We start from the raw sequence: 14,760 nt of genomic DNA, 5'->3' as shown, positions 1-14,760 counted from the left end.
TGCCACTGCAGGTCCCCGCTGCCTGGGCCAGACGCCAGAGACGTTAGGCCTGGGCAGGGGCGGAGCCTGCAACCGCGGGGAGCTGGGGGTTCCCTGCCCAGGCCTGACACCTCTGCCAGAGGCCTCAGGCCTGGTCAAGGGGCCGATCCGGTGATTGGTGATCGGAGGGTGATGAGGGTCAACTCCTCTGGCTGAGGCATCAGGCCTGGGTGGGGGGCGGAGCCGGGGATTGGGGGGATATGATGGTCCCCTTGCCCAGGCCTGAAGTCTGGGTCAGAGGCGTCAGGCTTGGGCGGGGGGTGGAGCAAGCGATCAGAGGGAGATGGGGGTCCCCTGCCCAGGCATGATTCCTGGGCCAGAGGCCTCAGGCCTGGGCGGGGGCCAGAGCCAGTGATCGGGGGGGAGATGGGGGTCCCCTGTCCAAGCCTGACACCTCTGGCGGAGGCGTCAGGCCTGGGCAAGGGGCCGATCAGGCGATCGGAGGGTGATGGGGGTCAACGCCTGAGGGCTCCCAGTATGTGAGAGGGGGCAGGCTGGGCTGAGGGACACTCTCCCCCCACACACCCCACACCCAGTGCACGAATTTCGTGCACCGGGCCCCTAGTGTATTAATATTAGCCACAACTCATTTTATTCTCTACTCAGCGTTTTTCTCATGGGCTGATATCTGTCACCTTGCTTCCTCCCTCTTCTTTTTTCCTTGGCATGATTATATTTCACAGGTGGTTTGTATTCCCTTATCTCACCCATGCTACAGGCATGGAAGATGCTAGCATATTTTTGATTACTGATATTAACAATTATTCTCCCCTCTCAATTACTGGGAGTTTCTTGGACACTATTTGTGTTCCTTCTGTATAAAAGTGGAGGAGTGGGCTGAGGGCAGGTGGGTGCCCTTCACTTGAAAATATTGACTGCCGTCAGCAAGAATGGTGCTCCTTTTAGAGTGTTAATACTTCGTTTTCCTCCATCCTAAGCCTCAGAGCTAAACTAGGGCATCTGGCATCACTGGCTCTTTCTTTCTAGTTGATGCTCTGATCAAACTTTCTCTGAGTTCACTCCTGGAGGGCTGGGCGATTGTTGTGAGGCATGAGTTTTTAATTTGATAAAATTAAATCTCTTCAGTTAAATCTACTGTGAAATTAAAACCTTGACTCAAACCTGACATTCAATAGGATCGCTTTGAAAGTGGCCTGATTTTACTGAACTCAAAGGGCTTACAGCAGCCTTAGATCCCTTTCAAATTTTTTCAGCTCAGCAGCCTGATGGGAGATGCAAGATTGTTGCAAAAAGAAGTACGTTTCCAGGTGTGGAAAGAGCAGGCCGAGGTAGATAGTCAGAGCAATGTAGGGGTATCCTCTCCTGACATCTGTATTTTAGGGCCCTTTGTTAGGTAGCTTGTACTTTATTTAGTGACCAGGTTACTGAACTGTGTGTGCCATGAGTCTGTTACCACTGGACTCCTCTCTGCTTAATGATATTAAAGGTGTTTTTTTTTAATAGAATTAATAGCAGTGGCACTGAGCTCCTTTTTATTTACTCTTCTTTTGGTTGCAAGATCATCCATCTATGGAGTGTGAAATGATAATTACTATTTGGTCTGATATTCTTGGCTTTCTCTAAGTACAGAAGTTTAGTATGCTTAACGAGACACTTAATTGGTATTACCTGATTAAGACTGCATTTTGCAGCAGAAGGTTGTTTGATTTTCTGCCTTCATAAAGTTAAACAAGGCTAAAGTTTTATTTTTTGGCAACTTTAAGAAAATGTGTATGTATTTTGTAAGGCACAGTTCTCTAATTTCTTAATGGATAGATTACTTACATGTGGAATAACAAAAACATACCCTGGTGGATTAAGACTTCTACCAATATTTTGTCTATTAGGTTCCTCATTCCTTATCCCTATACCAAGTAGAGTTAGGAACATCAGGTCTATGCTTCTAGAATTTTCCTTGGAACAAGTTTATCACAAAAAAATCTGTTTCTAAACTGCTGACTTAAAAAAAATAGGCATTTTATTTTAGAATACTTTGAGTTTTAAAGGAAAATTATAAGGATAGTACAGACAGCTCCCAGGTACCTTATACAGTTTCTCTTAGTATTTATATCTTATATTAATATGGTAGGTACATTGTCATAATTAATGAACAGTATTGATACATTAATATTAACCAAAGTTCATACATTATTCAGAATTCCTATTTTTCCTAAGATCTTTCTGGGATAGCATCTAGAATGATGGTATAGAATAGAGAAAACTAAAATGATTTTTACACGTGACATAAAGGAAGCGAACTAATTTAATGACTTTAAGGAAAACCAAAGAGATAAAATTCTCAGCAGCCTACTTTCATAAATATAAATACCAAATGAATGCTGTTTATTGTTTACCTAGAGACCCTTCTAAAATTATAGGCTTAAAATGGCTTAATGGGTTGTCCTAAATCAGGGATTTAGGCCCAGAAGAAGTTAGACTGCAAGAACCTGGAGTTTAATTAAAATAAAGGGAAGGGTTGTATGCTATTGCAATGACAAAACCAGTATAGGCAGATTTAGCTTGTTCTGATGCATTGCAGTCCAAGGTCTGTTTTAAATGATTCATAGCAAATGAAACCAACAACATCATTTTGGTCCTATTTGTCAAAAAGCACTTTCAATTGAAGCAGATTTGTGCTCTAGAAAATTAATAATTTGTTTCTCCATTAGTTTCATTTTACATTCTCTGTCTCCATCCAGTTGTGTTAATTCTATTCAAACCCTCCACTGGGCTGCCTAATCTCCCAACTTAAACCATCTCTCCCCACTCCCGAGAACTAGTGGCGAAGTCCCTAGCTTTTTTTACTTTGATGCCACTTTACTTTGATACTCTCCATCTCAAATCTATTAAGAGATGGCCTTCTAGCCTACCTGCCCTTTCTGGCCCACCTGCTGCCCTTTACGTAGTTCACAGACCCATCTTGCCTTAAGTCAGTGACTGACACACGTGTTCTGATTTGATACAGCTTATGGCCAATCACCTCTTTCAATGAGAGCCACTTAATGACATAAGTACACGGATGGAGTGCCATTACCGAGGTGAGATGGGGACATGCTGCCACTGCAGTGAAAGTCTGTGGAGGGAACAGAAAAGAGGATGAGTTCATTTTGTTTCCCTCTTGGAGATTTCTCCCACATTTTGCTATCAATATGACCCCGACAGAATTCTGTCTTCTACCTAGGCTACAGGTCAGAGCATGATTTCTCCTCTTAAAGTTTCTGCTCTCATTCTCTTTTCTTGGAAGACAGACATTAACCTTCTGAACATACCCATAAAATGTCTTGTTTTGCAAGCATCCCAGGGTCTCTTAAGGGTGTGAGATACTGCTCTTCACTTAGTTCATTCAGAATCTAAAAGAGCCCATTAGAAATTTCCTTATTCGTTGCTGTAATTGGGCTGAATCCTATCTTTCATTAGGCAGATAATGAAAGAATCTTTTTCTTTATATAGTTTTTAAAATGGATATTCATGGTATTGAGAAGCTTATTTGAGGTTTAATTTACTTTTAGTTTTGTCTAAAAGTGCCCGACTCTGCTAATAGTTATAATAATTATCTTCCACTAATTAGGAATTTATTATAGGTTGTGCAGGCAGCATCTAATTTAATTCTCACAAAAATCCTATGAAGCAGACACTATTCAGATTTTGATATAAATGAGGAAACTGAGGATCAAGTAAGTTACTCAGGATCCTACAGCAGCAACTTTAAGAATTTAAATCTTTCTGAATCATAGCTCCTTATCTTACACATTTTAATATCTTGTCCTCTCTGTCTCTATCATGATTGGACTTCATGGGAGTTATCTGCTCAGAGAAGGGCCTCCACTGATTCAATCCAGTTGAAGGAGATTGAATTCAGATGCTATCAGTGCCTTCTTGTCTCAAGGGTAAAGCAAGAGAAAACTAACAGGACAATATTTAAGAAAAAAAGGCATTGGTAATTTTGGAAAACATTAGGCCAGACAAACTGGGAAGAGCTGGTTGAGGCTCTGAGAAACCAGTAAGGAAGGGCTGATGTGGAACTTAACATTCATCTTACATGACAAGTGGCTCAGTTTCAGAAGACTGGGTGTAGTCAGCCAAGAACAGGTTCAGAAACTGAAGTTCATCACAGTGTTAGGTGACTATGCTGTTTTTACTCTGTAGACAAATTTTGTTTCTCATTCCTTTACACCTGCATGGTTTATATATTTTTAAAAGTGAATCTATGTCATCTTTGGGCCATTATTTGTCCTTATAAATTAATGGCAAGTAGAACCCCGCTTGCTTGTTTTTTCCTTGTAGTTTTTGGACACTGAGGACATTCTAACTTCTGTGATAGCATAATAAGTTGTATGACCTGATTTGGATGTCATCTTTCTGTTCTCTACTTTAATGGAATTATGATTCCTAGAGCACTTCCGACAGAGTTGTCTGGCCTCTGTTTTAATACCTCTATGGGTAGGACATTATAGGCAGCGTAAAGTCAAACAGACCTGGGCTTTCAACTCAGTTTCCTTATATATACAATCTATGCCCTTGGGAGAGTTAATTCCCGTTATATGACATGCGAATAATATCTACTATACTGGGGTGTGTGTATGTAATTGGTTAATGCACACAAGGCAACTCTCATAATACTGGTACATACCCAGAGTGCATCTGTGTTAACCCTATTTTAGTTATTTAGTTGTATGCTGAATTATAATCTTTTACCCACTGAAGAGTTCACTTTAAAATAAGGTACCTACAAATTTTTTAAATGTGTTCTGTCCAGGGTACTGCCTTATAAACATTGTGATGGTGTCATGCTCTCGTTGATTGGCTTTGCCTACCCTAGATGTTTGAGCAGATTTGATAAGTGAACATGGTGTATCTGTTTTGTTCCATGGTTTTATCAGTGATAGAATTTTGTAGCAATCCACATGCAGTTTCCTCCAAGAGGACACAGAGTCATATACATTTAATGCTTAGCCTTGGGCTCCCATTTCTCTGACTGATCAACTGGATCCCATTAAGGAGAAATTGGAGCATCTCCTCTGTACTGCCATTGTGCTGATGTTATGGAAGTTATCAGAATAGATAAGTGTGTGACCTACCCTTTTTGAGCTATAATACTATAGAGATATAAAATAAGAAAACTCAATTCAGCGTAAGTGTAATATGACAAATTTCACAAAAGGACAAAACATGGGCTTTAAAAGTTTCAGAGGAAAATTAGGATATCTGGGATGAAAGAATGAAGAAAAGATTCATCAAAGGTGTGATCTTTTAGATGGGGTCTCAGAGAATGGACATGTACTGCTAAGAGATATCAATTTTCAAATAACTTGACAAAAACTTTAAAAAATTAATATATTATTATAAAAGATATACAGAAATAAATTCTTCCCTTCGTGTAGTGTTGACATAAAACTGCATTATTATTTTTGGAAAGTAATCTAGCTTTTAGAAAGTAATTCTAATCTTTTATTAGAATTTAAATTATGCATACTATTTGACCCAGGAGTCCTTGTTGAGAATGGATTTGAAAAAAAGAAGCAATAAGTTATAAAGGTTTTCATATAAATATGTTATTCCAGCCTTGTGTATAGTAGTTATAAAAAGGGAATAAAAAATAAAATAAAAAGGGAATAAACTGAATGTTCCTATATGGAAATGGTAGAATAAATTAAGGACCATTTATATCACAGGATATGATCCTGTTATTAATAAGAATAAAGCAGATATCTATAAATTGAGGTGAAATAATTCTATGTAAACTATATGAGAAAAGCTAGTTGCATATATATATGGTTTAAAATCAATCACCAAGTTTACAGGTATAGATATGAAAGTGCTTTCTATTCATATTGCTCCACTATGTTCATGTATATCTTTGTCATTTTTAGGCACATAACTATATATTCTTAACACAGAAAGACATTTTAAGTGCCCAGAAAAGTGAGGTATTATGGAGCCTGAGAAGTCCCACCAATTACTACCTGCCAGCTTGAGACCCAGGGAAGTCAGTAGTGTACTTCCAGGCATAGTCTGAAGGCCTGAGAACCAGGGGAGCCAATGGTGTAAATCCAAGTCCAAGGGTAGGACAAGACTGATGTGCAGGCAGGAGGAAAAAAGGATGCATCTATTTTTATATACAGGAAAGGGCAATTATGGAAGAGAGCTCAGTGAATTATTCCCTTAGGGTGGTAGAATTAGAGAAAGGAAGGGGAACTGATATAAATCATTGCCAATAATATACATATACAAGGTGTCCCCCCAAAATGTATGCACACTTTGAATGATTACAAAGTCAGTGTTTATTAGCATACAGCCCATTTTTAAAATCAAGTGAGTTATCAGCTGTAAAAGTCTTTACATTTTTGGGGAAAAATATATCATTTAATGAAGAGGGAAAAAAATAAATAGGTTGCTGGTAATCAAGGTTAGTTTGAGCTTCAGGAAGGCGGCATTGGTTATAGGCATGACTTCTAGGAAGAGGCTCAGAGACCAGCCATTCAGCTGTACAGGCCTGGGTAATGCTTGAGTGGAACAGTCAGTAGAAGCAGAAGAGACAGATTACAAGTGGCATGTACAGCTTGCATTTCCAGTGAAGCTGTTGGAGCAGGGGAATTACATGACTCTTGCTGTTTTTGGAGGAGCCCTTTCCAGCCCTAGGTTCAAGATGGATAGCAGAGGGCAGAGCTTGAAAGCAGGGAGAGCCCTTTAGAAGCTATTTGCAATAGTTTGGCAAGAGATAATGACCTATTACTCAAGGGGTGGGAGTGATTTGGAAAGAGAAAAATGAGAACAATATGTTAGAGAAAAATTACACAGAGTTGTCAAATTATTGATATAGATAATGAGGGAAGAGGAGGAGGAAGTCGAGTCAATGGTGACTGAGAGAATCATGGTATCCTTGGCAGAAAAAGAGGGGTCTGGAAGTGATTTGGAAATTAAAGGTGACAAGTGTGATTTATGGCAGAGTGAGGGATTAGTTGGCACCTAAAAATTGCCACTCAGATGGAAACTAGAAGAGGGTTTTTTGAGACTTTTGCATAGAGTAGAAGGAGTTTGCAAAGAGTAGATACAGTTTACTAAAAAGAGACTGTATGGAAAGAAAGGAAAATGGACTGAAGATAGCACTGTGGTGTTTCCTTTTTGAGTCAGAAGAATTAAGGAGCCATTGAGAAGTGCCCAGGGTAGCTGGAGGAAAATGAAAACAGCTTGGGCAATGGAGACCAACTCATGCTTTGCTAAAATCTCTGTGTGCTCTATTCTCTTGTATCTAAGTAAGCTTTTGGTGGCTTGAGGCAAGCTCATTTAGTGGGTGCTAAGATAATCACAAAGGTGGAAGGAACTTCATAATGGGAGGATCGTGCTGACGCCACTTACACTTCTAGCATCACTAAAAGTTGTGTATTGACATGTTGTTCCTTAGGATATGATACAGCAGGAAGTATACATTGTAACCCATGAAGTATTCTAGTCAAAAAGAAAAAAATTAACTTGAACCAGAATCAATAGATCCTTCAGAGATACTTTTTTATTGGAAACCTAGCAGGTACAGGAAGAGGGTAATAATAGCACAAGGAAGTAATCAGTCAGATGCATAAAATGAGATGCTCTACAGGCCAAATGACCTAGATTTATCACCATCTAAGTGGCATAAAAAAGGGGGGTAGCTGTTGTAAAAGTCATAGGAACTCGCTACTCACCTGCCCCCCAAAAAGGAAGATATAAGTGAATATAGTAAGTTGGCTCAGACAACATCATTGATCAATCTTTTTTCTTGTTGTAAAAGTCATAGGAACCCCACACACACACCCACACCAAATCTATCACTAAACCTCTGAAATGTGGTGATTTTGTTTCTTAAGTGACTCAATGAGTCCATTCGGTCCCAGTGCCATTGCCACAGCACTGTCCTAGCTGCCGTCATCTGCCTGGACGGCTCTGACCACATCAGAATTGATTTCTTTCCTCCGCCTTGTTTCCATCTATGTTCACCATACTGTAGCCTAAGTGAGTTTTAACCATGCAAATCTGCTCGCGTGACTTTCCTGCTTAATCACCTCAGTAGAGAAGGAACCATCACAGAACCTAGCGGGCTTCCCATCATCTAGGCCAGTGATGGCGAACCTTTTGAACTTGGCGTATCAGCATTTTGAAAAACCCTAACTTAACTCTGGTGCTGTGTCACATATAGAAATTTTTTGATATTTGCAACCATAGTAAAACAAAGATTTATATTTTTGATATTTATTTTATATATTTAAATGCCATTTAGCAAAGAAAAATCAACCAAAAAAATGAATTCACTTGTCACCTCTGACACGCATGTCATAGGTTCGCCATCACTGTTCTAGGCCCTACTCCTCTCCCATGGGCTGGCCATCTTTCTGACTTAGCTGGCACTCGGTTCTTTTTTTAAATTTTATTTTATTGTTTAAAGTATTACAAATAGTAGTACATATGTCTCCTTTTTTCCCCATTGACCTTCCCCCGGCCTCCTCTACCCCCCACCCCCTAGCACATGCCCTCACCTACCCCCCCCCCCCCCGTGTCTTGCGTCCATTGGTTATGCTTATATGCATGCATACAAGTCCTTTCGTTGATCTCTTACCTCCCCCCAAACCCTCCCCAGCCTTCCCGCTATAATTTGACAGTCTGTGCGATGCTTCTCTGCCTCTGTATCTATCTTTTTGTTCATCAGGTTATAATATTCTTTATTATCCATAAATGAGTGAGATCATGTGGTATTTTCTTTCACTGCCTGGCTTATTTCACTTAGCATAATGCTCTCCAGTTCCATCCATGCTGCAGCAAATGGTAAGAATTCCTTCTTTTTTATAGCAGCATTGTATTTCATTGTGTAGATGTATGGCATTCATTTCTTGAAGGGGCTGTAGACTTTTCCCCTTCTGATCCTTTTCATGTGCTATCTGTCCTCGTCTGGGAGATCCTTTCCCAAATACTCACACACACACACACACACACACACACACACACACACACACACTCACTCCACTTTAGGAAAATTCTCCCCTGAGACCCCATTCTTGGTCATAGCCTCCTTGTGCTAGGCTTCCTGTTGTTTTTCCTTCAGAGCATTTATTACATTTAAAAAGTACGTATTTGCATGTTGGCCTATTTATATGTTGGCGTTAGGAGGCTATAAGCACCCTGAGAGCAGTGGCTGTGCCAGTTGTGGCAAGCAGTATATCTCCCGTGCCTAGGCAGTAGCTGCTGCCTTAAAGGGCATAATACTAGTAAATATTTTCTGAATGACTGACTGGTCGTTAGTGACTCTTCTGGGCACTGTGGCTCTGTCAGTACAGATTCACAAGACTCTTCTATCGCCTTGGTTTTGTGTTAATTCTTCCATTAACTCCACTCCCTTTTGTTAGTTTAATTTGTGCCCAGAGCGAACTGTCAAAATATCAGTTATTGGGGTACCTTTGATGTGGCACTAGATTATTTAATGCATATAGTCTGATTTTATTTCTTGTCTTTCTTCCTGAGTTATTCACATGTCTCTGTGTATCCTCCAGTGAATATGTTCTAATTCATCTTTTGCATTTTCTTGTTTTAAAGTCTGTTCCTGAAGTCTCCAGCTTATGTTTTCTTCTTTTCTTTCACAGATTCCAGGATAGTGTGGGCAATTGGCTCAGGTGTCAGGTTTCCACATGTCCAATTAGTTTCCTCCTCTCCCCTGTCCTCCCCTCCGCTCCACTGCCCTCTCCTCCTTTCTCTTTCCTGTCAAAGTTAAGTCCAGAAAAGCTCCTCATTTGGTGCTTTCTCTGACTGGTTAAAAACATCTGCAAGGGAGACAAATTGTGGAAAAGTGGATATTCTTTCAGGAAATACAGACCTAGATATTCATTCATATGATTTGGGGTAATTTATTCATGTCTCTGATTTTCTGTTTCTTTAACTCTATTTGGCAAAATAACAAGTAGATTATCACATCAGATACTCAATGATTTGTTATTTTTAAACTTGTCATTAGTCATTCTCATTTGACAATATTCAAAAACACATAATTAATTCTAGATAATTTAAATAAGATAAAGCCTTTTTGAAAAATAAAGGTTTATATTTTTGTCCAGAAGGCATATGTAAGTGATTAGTTTTCATGTAAGGTGGCTCTTTAGACTTGAGGTTCTTCTTTCCCTTCAACGTTGTCCCCTGCAGTTCAATAGTGTTTCCACTCTTCCTTCTGAGGAAAGGGTTTTGCTCATTAGTTTCCAAACTTGAGTTTCCAGGCTCAAGGAAGAAATGGACCAAATCTGTGTCTCTTGTCAGTGCAATAGTTCTCAATTCCAGCTGTCTAGTCAATCCTTTGGGGAGATTTTAAAAACACCCACAATCATTTAGGACCCCAGATATTTTAGTTTTTAATCCTCACTCAAGAATATTTTTCCACTGATTTTTAGTGAGAGGAAAGACAGGGAGAAATATCGATGTGAGAGAAATACATCGATTGGGTTGCCTCCTGCATGTGCCCTGACTAGGGCCCTGGCCAGGGAAGAGCCTGCAACCGAGGTATGTGCCCTTGTCCAGAATTGAACCAGGGATCCTTTGTTCCACAGGCCAACGCTCTATCCACTGAGCCAAAAAGGCTAGGGTGGGACTCAGATATTTTAATTTAATTGGTTTTAGGTGGAGTATTATGTTTACTATTTCATTTTAGCATTTTTCCAGATGATTTTAATGGGAAGGTAGAGTAGGAAACCACAATTGGTGGCCTTTAAGAGTCAATCACTGGGCCAGCCAATAGGTAGAATATGGGAGGAGACAAGCTGAGCTTTTTAGTGGTGCAGCTGTAATTCCAAACCAGTATTAGCATGGAAAATGACGAATTGTGCTTGAAATGGCTGGTTTGTTTTATTCCTAAAGTATTTTGGCTTTTTCTACATAATTATAAACTCGATCAAAGACTTCTAAACTCGCATATCATAAACTAAAGTAGGGAATAATTTTTTTTTTTTTTTTTTTTTTGCCTCAAAGCAAACACTACACTGAAATTTTGAGAAAATGCTTCAAGTTGGGGAGGGATAAGAAGTCACTTCTGTCTCTGAACATTCCACAGAAACTGAACCCCGAAGTTATTATCTTTCCCTAGGTATACATCAAAAGTGCTTCTGCCTCTCCTTGTTAGCCTTTTGTATACTCACATACTGAAGGAATTTTGAGAAACTGCATGATAACTCAACAACTATTATATGCAAAATAATACTCGAGCCCTTAATTTTCTGAAAAAGAAAAATGAAAGTGATATTTGATTGTGTTTAACATCTTTCATGCAGTGTATCCTCAAAAACCTGTCTTTACTGAGTTTTTGCAAATAAAAAATATATTTACAAAATCTAACTAATATCAACTAGAGGGGGAATTAAGAGCGGGGAGATGGAGTAGGATACTTGCACTGAAGATGAGGACAAACAATAGGGTGTGAGAAGATGAGGACCTATTTTGGAGAGATTCATTGGGGATGGCTCTTTGACAAGCAGAGGAAAGAATATTCGGAGGGAGAAATGGCAGTTGATCCATATTGAAAAAGGAAAATAGGTTGAGGAAGAAATTAAGCAGAAGGTTTAGAGAGCAGAGCAAATTTATGAAGTGTATTAAAATTAGGAAGTGCCACTTGAAGCTTCCACTTGAAATGAGTGGATTAATGAATGTGATTTGTTATCCCACCTGGAGACAGCCTATAAAATTCTTTCGCCAGGGAAAATATAGTTTTAATCAGTCACACAAAACAACTTTCCTCATGTACCTAGTAATAAAATGCTTTATCAAGATGATGCATGGAAAGAGAACAGTGTATGTAACACTTTAGGATATTAGAAAACTTTTACATGCCATTTACTTACTTGACTTATTTTTTATGGGCTCCCCGTAGAAATAGAAATGTTCATGCTAAATTTCTAGATGAGAAGGATGCTACCTTATCCCAAGAAAGAATTTTAGGATGTGATGGATGTAGCCTAGCCATAGCATTGTGTCTTCTTCACTTTGTGGAGGTATATCTAGGATGTGTTTCAAGCTAAGCAAATTACAAAGTCTTGAAGTATCCATAACTTGTGGAGTCCACTGAGGGTGGCCTCTATGGTCCCCTGCTCCCTAGGGTGGAGAGGGGAAGCAGAGGAGAGCACTGAGAACAGTGCTTCGGCAAAGGAATATCAAGTAAATTCAATGCTGTCTTCTATTGTTCTCCAGTCTCCTACCTACCCTTCTACTTCCATGATACACATATGAAAGGTAAAGCCAAACGGACAGAATCCTTGCTTTATCTGAGAGGAATTTCTGTTTTATTATCCAGTCTTTGAGAAACTCCTTTCCCCTGGGAAATTTTGTGCTCACAGCTGCCTTGCAGTATCTAGAGAAATAATTTTTGACAGACAAATACCAACTATTTGAGAGAAACTTGAAATCTAGATTATTTTTTTGTACCAAATCCAGCCTCATTTTATTCTATAGCTAGCTGAAGTTGACTTTTAATAAAGTGCTTTCTGTTTGGGTGTTAAACCAAGCTGACAGCTACTTAAATTCTTTGACATGATCAGCAAGCCTATTTTCCAGTCTTCCTTTAATACCCACTGATAAATCTTGTGGTCTGATCAGGAATAGCACCCTTAGGTACAAGGGACAACACCCAACCAACTGAACCATACCAGCCAGGGCAAAAAGTAATTTTTAATTATTGGTTCAAAATTAATCTCTAATAGAACCTTCCTTAATGGAATATAAAATAATGAATTTTATTGAGTTTGGTACTCAAGCACATCAAAGTTCAAATCTACTTTTTGTTATACTTCAGACCATTTAACTTCTCTGAGCCTAGATTTCCTCATCTCTAGAATAGAGTGGTGATAATACTGTCTTACTCGGATTGTTATAAGGATTAAATTAGCGAATGCACAAAGATACTAACCATAGTGCCTGGCTTATACTGGCCATCGTACATGTCCACTATCCATCACTGTTATTATTATCATCATTATTATTTCTTGACTAATCAAGTGCATATTCAATATCTTTAGTATTGTTTGTAGAGTAGACCATTTGGCTACTCACCAATATTCCTTCAAGTCAAGGTAATTCAAACCAGTAGGACAGTTTAGAAACTGGCCTCATTTAGGTTCCATGACTCCCGGTAAGATAGATTCTGAGTGCTTCATTGGTCATCAGGCCACCCAAGGAACTGGCACCAACAATAGTCACAATGACAGGTGACGATCATGGTGGAGACACTCTACTGAGGGCAGAGGTGAGGGCACACAGTGCAGTTACTAAAGGCACAGGGTTTGGCAGCAAAGACTCCAGGTCTGTGTCCTGACACCGTCCCTCATCAAATGCTTTTGAATTTGTAAATGATATTATTAAATGTATGTACAATGATTGGAGAGAGAGAGAGAGAGAGAGAGAGAGAGAGAGAGAGAGAGAGAGAGAGAGAACCCTTAGCACTTAATAGTCTCCTGGAAAAGCCCAGATGAGATAATCACTGTCCTATTCTGTCCTATTGATAGTTTCTGAGACAGGTAGAAGATTTCAAGAAAACAACTTTAATATGCTATTGTCCAAATTCCAAATTTGTGCATTCAGTGCAACAAGTAAGATGACTAATCTGGATAGAGCATTTGGGGGAAGAAAATAGAGGAAGAGATAAATTTGACATTTACGCTAATAATGGAAATCAATCTTGCCCCTAATTACCTGCCACTGATACGAAATTGTTGCCACTTTGCAAAAGTCCTGGTCACAAGTTAAAATAACTTTCCAGTATTTTAGGTTGATTTTTTCCCCCCTGAAGCAGGCCCTGAGACAAGGATGTGAATGTATTGGGGATTTGATTATAGGAGCATAAATGAGGCAAGTAAGAGTAAGAAACCTATAGGGCGGTATCAAACAGGTTATTGCTGTGGGTTTTTGGATCCCTGAACCCTGAACACCATTATAGCACTTACATTGGAATTATCCCCCGAACATGGCAAGGGAGCTGATGTATTTGCCCTTCAGTTTCCATTGGTTATTGGCTGATAGATGTTCCCAGAAGTATTAACACCACTTCATGCCCATGATGCCTCACCATTTTAGGACACATTGGCCCAAAATCCAATTACTACTACTTGCATCTCTTTGAGGTCTTCCTCTGCACATGTGGCTTCCTGAGAGCCCCAGGGAATTAGACTTTTTTCTCCCAGAAACAGTCCAGCTCTTCGACCTTCTATGGGATAGTTTCCAGGCATATATTCTAACCCATTTCCCAGAGTTCTGCAGCTGAATTAGGATCACCTCCAACATTAACTATCTGCACTGAAATCTTTGCTGCAATATTGACTCTGGAGAATACCACGCTAAGGCAGATACAACATTACTTTTCATTTTTTAATCTAAAAGAAATATTAGTTTATGGAACTAGTTACAACTAGGAAGATGATATTTTATTCATTTTAAAAAAGAATTGTCAAGGAGAGAAGCAACAGCCATTTGCTGAGGATTGTTTCAGGTATAGTCTGACTGGGAGAAGTTGGAGTGTCCTGGGTAATTTCACGTGGCACTGCTAAACCCAGCCTCTACTATTTCATTTTAATGATGACCAGATCCCAGTTGGGGAATGGAAGAAGGAAACTTACATTCAAATGTAAAAACAATTTTACAGCTTATAACAGGTAATTAATAGCAAGACATCCTAATTCGTTCTTATTTTATACAAAAATATGTGGATATTAAAATCTAAAGAGGAATTTGTGC

Source organism: Myotis nattereri (assembly GCF_964212035.1).
Source record: "Myotis nattereri genome assembly, chromosome: 13".
Taxonomy (NCBI): Eukaryota; Metazoa; Chordata; class Mammalia; order Chiroptera; family Vespertilionidae; genus Myotis; species Myotis nattereri.
The sequence above is the reverse complement of the archived record's forward strand: the minus strand, read 5'-3'. Positions refer to the sequence as shown.